General features: G+C 40.9%; 1 long non-coding RNA gene across 1 annotated transcript; it reads right to left on the bottom strand.

Annotated features, from left to right (window-relative positions):
- Nucleotides 1-5072: 5072 nt before the first annotated feature.
- Nucleotides 5073-5952, bottom strand: LOC120930838. The gene is made up of 4 exons (XR_005747734.1): nt 5820-5952; nt 5571-5713; nt 5400-5480; nt 5073-5140 (listed from the first exon to the last, which is right to left on the bottom strand). It is a non-coding gene; the product is annotated as an uncharacterized LOC120930838 (long non-coding RNA).
- Between the last annotated feature and the right edge of the window lie 687 nt (nt 5953-6639).

The following is a 6639-nucleotide window of genomic DNA, read 5'->3' as shown; positions in this document are numbered from 1 at the left end:
GGAATACAACAGGGTACCCCCAGACTTATCCAGGCATCGGAAACGTGACTTCAGGAGCCCAAATGTGCGTTCCACCACTCCACGGGTACGTATGTGAGCCTCATTATATCTTCTCTCTCCTGGGGTTTGGGGATTCCGGAATGGGGTCATAAGATGAGGTCCAAGTGCATATGCAGAGTCACCTGGAAGGGAAAAGACAGGAGGATGTTAGTCGTGCATGTGCCCCTCGTGATGTCTGCATCATGGGGGGGGACAGTCATGCCTGACACCCATGTCACTCACCAACCAGCCAGCTGTCCCCATACACGTTCTGTTCAAATTGTCTTGGGATGTCGCTTTGACGGTAGATGAAGCTGTCATGGCTGGCCCCTGGGTGTTTGGCACGGACGTGCCATATGAAGTATTGGGCATCGGCTATCACCTGTACATTAATGGAATGCCAGTGCTTCCTATTGCAGTACATGTGCTCTGCATCACGCGGGGGGGCTGTAGTGCCACATGGGTGCAATCAATGGCCCCGATGGTGCGTGGGAATCTGGCAATTTTGTAGAAATCTGTCCTTGCCTTCGCCTGCTGGACCTCCTGGGTGGGTCTGACAATGTGGTGGGACATGCGTCTCAGGATTGCAGGGACAACCTGGTGCACACATCTGCTCATGGTGGATTGTGACATCCCAGCCAAATTTCCACTTGTTCTTTGAAAAGATCCAGTGGCCAGGAAATGCAGTGTTGCCATGACCTTGAGCAGTGGTGGCACTGCTTGTGAGCGATGTGTTGGGCTGGTGAGGTCATCCTGCAGGGTTCTGACTATTTCCAGGATGGCTTCAGTGTCAAATCTGAACAAGCGATACACCTCCGATTCACTCATGGCAAAGAGGTCCATGCGCTCTCGGTATACCCTCTCCTGTGCCCTCCTCCTCCTCCTACGTGCCCGTAGACGCAGTAGTGCTATGACCACGGCTGCCCCTGGCAGGTTGGCACACAGATGTGTTATCCTGCAAGTGTTGTTGCTCAGCTCCTCTGTCTCGCTGCTGCTGTTGCTGCTCTCCAGCTGACCTGTGCAAGTCTGTTGCAAAGTTACCCCTGCTTTTATGAGGGGTAACTTTAGACCGGGCGTGCAGCTTACGCGCACCGCGCGTAGCCTACGCCGGACAATCGTACGCATGTGAATCGGCATTTCTCCCTCATTTGCATAATTGAATAGGAAATCAATGGGAACAAAAGATGCGCCCAGCCTAAATATGCGCCTAAGTTCAGCCGGCGGAGGACAGTTACGTTGGACGGGTGAAGCCAATTTTCACGCGTATCTGCTTCTGTGGGTACGGCGCATAGATACGACGGCGCACATTTACCGTCGTATCTCTTTGTGAATCTGGCCCATGGTGTGTATGCGGCATTATGCTCTGGAGCTCCTGCTGGATTTTGCTTCTAATCCCCTTGTAGAGGCTTCCATTTGTGGATGGACATTTTATGGTTACACAACCTATCACATTGCTATAATTTTTTTTATATGGACTATAAACTGAAGGACTTGTAAATAAACGATTGTGGAACAAATCATCTGAGTTTCCATTATTTCTTAAGGGGAAACCTGCTTTGATGTACAAATGCTTTGGATTACAAGCATGTTTCTGGAATAAATTATGCTTGCAATCTAAGGTTTTACTGTATATATATATATATATATATATATATATATATATATATATATATATATATATATATATATATATATATATATATATATATATATATATATACAGTATATCTATCTATCTATCTATCTATCTATCTATCTATCTATCTATCTATCTATCTATCTATCTATCTATCTATCTATCTATCTATCTATCTATCTCTATGTTTAGATTATAGTGTAGTCTGTATAGTATATATAATGCTGTTCAGAGTATATAGTCTGTAAAGTATATATAATGCAGTTCAGTGTATATAGTGCAGTCAGTGTAGTATATATATATAATGCAGTTCAGTGTATATAGTGCAGTCGGTATAGTATATATAATACAGTTTAATGTATATAGGGCAGTCTGTATAGTATATATAATACAGTTCAGTGTATATAGTGCAGTCCGTATAGTCTATATAATGCAGTTCAGCATATGTAGTATAGTCCGTATAGTATATTAAATACAGTATTATATATATAAATATATATATACACACACACAGTGCCTTGCAAAAGTAGTCACCCCCTTGACTTTTTACCTATTTTGTTACATTACAGCCTTTAGTTTTAATCTGAATTACATGTGATGGATCAGAACACAAAAGTCTAAGTTGGTGAAGTAAAATTAGAAAAACATATTCATAACATTTTTTTGAGAAATAAAAAAACGGATAATTGGCATGTGCGTATGTATTCACCCCCTTTGTTATGAAGCCCATAAAAAGCTCTGGTGCAACCGATCACCTTCAGAAGTCACATAATTAGTGAAATGATGTCCCCCTGTGTGCAATCTAAGTGTCACATGATCTGTTATTACATATCGACACCTTTTTGAAAGGCCCCAGGGGCTGCAACACCTGAGCAAGAGGCAACACTAACCAAACACTGCCATGAAGACCAAGGAACTCTCCAAACAAGTAAGGGGCATTGTTGTTGAGAAGTACAAGTCAGGGGTAGGTTATAAAAATAATATCCAAATCTTTGATGATCTCTAGAAGCACCATCAAATCTATCATAACCAAATGGAAAGGACATGGCACAACAGCAAACCTGCCAAGAGATGGCCGCACACCAAAACTCACAGACTGGGCAAGAAGGGGATTAATCAGAGGCAGAACAGATACCTAAGGTAACCCTGGAGGAGCTGCAGAGTGCCACAGCAGAGACTGGAGTATCTGTACATAGGACGATAGTAAGCAGTATGCTCCATAGAGTTGGGCTTTATGACAGAGGGGCCAGAAGAAAGCCATTACTTTCAGCAAAAAACAAAATAGCACGTTTTGAGTTTGTGAAAAGGCATGTGGGAGACTCACAAAATGTATGATGGAAGGTGCTCTGGTCTGATGACACTAAAATTTAACTTTTTGGCGAACAAAGAAAACAATATTTCTGGTGCAAACCCAACACATCACATCACCCAAAGAACACCATCCCCACAGTGAAACATGGTGGTGGCAGCACCATGTACCACTCTGTGTGTGATTTGAGGCTAGGATGGAGGTTCACCTTCCAGCAGGACAAAGACCCAAAACACACTGCTAAAGCTTCACTTGAGTGGTTTAAGGGGAAACATGTAAATGTGTTGGAATGGCCTAGTCAAAGCCCAGACCTCAATCCAATAGAAAATCTGTGGTCAGACTTATGCTGCATACACACGATCAGTTCGTCTGATGAAAACGGTCTGATGGACCGTTTTCATCAGACTAACCTATCGTGTGTGGGCCCCATCGGTTTTTTATCCATCAGTCAAAAAACTAGGAACTTGTTTTAAAATTATCTGATGGATAAAAAACATATAGAAAAAAATGATCGTCTGTGGGTACGTCCATCGGTTAAAAATCCACGCATTCTCAGAATCAAGTCGACGCATGCTTGGAAGCATTGAACTTCATTTTTTTCAGCACGTCGTTGTGTTTTACATCACCGCATCCTGACACGGTAATTTTTTTAACTGATGGTGTGTAGGCACGACTGATCATCAGTCAGCTTCATCGGATAACTGATGGAAAAATCCATCAGACCGTTTTCATCCGACGAACTGATCGGGTGTACAGGGCATTAAAGATTGCTGTTCACAAGCACAAACCATCAAACTTGAAGGAGCTGGAGCAGTTTTGCGAGGAGGAATGGGCAAAAGCTGTGGATGTGGCAAGCTCATAGAGACTTATCCAAAGTGACTTGGAGCTGTGATAGCCGTAAAGGGTGACTCTACAAAGTATTGACTTTAGGGGGGTGAATAGTTATGCACATTGACTTGTTCTGTTATTTAGTCCTATTTGTTGTTTGCTTCACAAAAAAAAATATATATATATATATATATATATATATATATTTAAAGTTGCGGGCATGTTCGGTAAATTAAATTATGCAAATCCTCAAACAATACATGCTAATTCCAGGTTGTGAGACAACAAAACACGAAAAATGCCAAGGGGGTGAATACTTTTGCAAGGCACTGTGTATATATATATATATATATATATATATATATATATATATATATATATATATAATATATATATATTTATATTTAATACAGTACATAGTGCAGTCCGTGTAGTATATGTAATGCAATGCAGTTCAGAGTATATAGTACAGTCCATTCTGTATAATATATAATGCAATTGTCTTGCCGTGTCCGGGATTCAATCCTGGGACCTGGTGTTCTTGGGATGGTAGAGTCCTTGTTGTTCCCTGCTCCTTGTTTATGAATTTGGTCTCCACCCAGTGACCAGCTGTAGGCATCTGAACTAGTGACCTATAAATCACCTCTTCCCCTTCCTGTCCTTGCCTAGCATATAGGTTCTGTTTTGTTCTTGTTGGTGTTTAACATATTATATTTATTGTTGCAGACTTCTGCTTGTTCCTGACTTTGCCTCTTGGACTACTCCTTTGGATTCTAGAATAAAAAAAGAATAGAGAATAGAGAGGAAGGAGAAAGAAGGACTAAAAGAAAAAAGAGAAGAGGGAAGGGGAAAAAGGGAAGGGGGAGGTTGGAATACAAAAGGGGTTGCACTCACATGGGCCACATCCGTGTATATAGTGAGAGAAGAACAATAGCTACAAGTAGATATTGATGGTCGGACTTTTAGGCCAAGGAAGTGTATTTAAAAATAAATTTAATATCATCAATATAATATACAAAAGCACATAATAATAAAATACAAATGCAAGAAATGACCACTGTACACAAAATCCTTAGAAGTCGCCGACGCACGTTTCGCCGTGGGGCTTCTTCAGGACGATGACAAGGATTTTGTAGAAAAGTGTGTAACAGAGAACAAGTAGTTTTCTGTAATGATACAGGGTAATGAGTTATATACATTGCTAAAATTACATATTCAAAAGAAAGAAAAATAAACATTGCAACGCATATTTACATAACAGATGGTCTCACGATGGATGCATCCAAAGGGAACGTATAGCAGGCGGTATAATACAACCGACAAGGAATCTAATCAACAGGGAATATGAGAATTAATTAATCCATATTGTAGGTTGCTCCAACAGACAGAGAGGAAAAAAAAGAGAAAAAGAAACAGAAAGGGAAAAGAGAGAAGAAAAAGGAGAAAAAGAGAAAGGGAAAAGGAAAGCACCAAGAAAGGAAAAAAGGGGGAATATAGTGCCTGCAAGGCAATAGATAATACATGTGCCATATCAGACATGGACAGCGGCAGAAAAAAATAATAACTTATACGGTTCAAAAGAATCACCTTGCACAGACTCTGAAGTCAAGACACAACGTGTTTCAAGCTTGAGTTAGGCGTCGCAGGTGTAGTTACAAATAATCTGTACTAAGATAAAAAAAATATATGTATGTATACTATATAGAGGCCGTTATGCCTATAGAAAATGCTAAGTACCATAGACAGCAAAGAAAATACCTATAATAATTAACCTTGCAGCCAACTGGGACAACAGCTCACTTAAAAACAGAAACAAGATAGGATACCATCCGCACATAACAGGTCCCCAGTATACTGGTTCCTGTGCTGGACATCAAAGTTTGAGCCTATATTGGTGGTATCTGTAAACAAATAGTGATAAGGAGCAGCGTCAGTGAATGGAAGTCCACACTAGGATGCAGAGATAGCACAGTCAGAGTCATGAGAACAAGATAGTAAGGAGCTTACCAAGCGACTGTCCAAAGGTCCAAAGCGTGTCCCAGGGTGTACAAACGTTACACACAAAATTCTGTATAGGCCAGCCCTATAAATACGCCGCTGAATCAACGTCCAGCGTGATGACGTCATCGCCGAGCGCCACTTACACGTGGCGGCGCATAAACAACGTCTAGAGCCAGGAGGGGATGATCCATGGCTACACACATGCGTCAGCCCTGTCTATAACCCCGACATCCGGGAACACATGAGAAAGCACAGCCCGCATCCGCTGACATCACTATAGTGCGCCGTATATACATAATGGCGCGTAAACAATCAATAACGAACAAGTAGCAAAAAAGAAAATAGAGTGAAAAACAGGCCAAAGGGACAGTCCACCATGACAGGGACAGAACAGTTCAATATCAGAACAAAAAAACACCAGAAAGAGGAGAAGGGGACAGAGAGACCAGCATGGTGAACCAGAACAATACCAAATCCGTGGCACATTAAAACTAAATTATTTTATGTATAAATGTGATAGGTATATCCCATAGTAATCTGGTATTTGGAAATAAAGATAGAAGACTAGAAATTATATCTGCATATGGTCGCAAAAAACAACCAACTAAAGTGGGGCAGCGTCAGTACTCCCATTGGTCATATGATGATGGATAAATTATTATAGAAAAAGGGTTTTTTTTCCTCTGTATCTAAAAAAAAAATTCTTTAGTGCTATAGTATTGTCCCTAGAATGCATCCAAGGGTGACCATCAGAGTGGACAACATACGTGCGCAAAGTTACATTGTTCTATATCTTAAAAGGAAACTTAATTATATACATATATGA

This window comes from Rana temporaria, chromosome 3 (genome assembly GCF_905171775.1).
Source record: "Rana temporaria chromosome 3, aRanTem1.1, whole genome shotgun sequence".
In the NCBI taxonomy this organism is placed as follows: Eukaryota; Metazoa; Chordata; class Amphibia; order Anura; family Ranidae; genus Rana; species Rana temporaria.
This window is presented reverse-complemented; position numbering and strand designations above follow the sequence as displayed.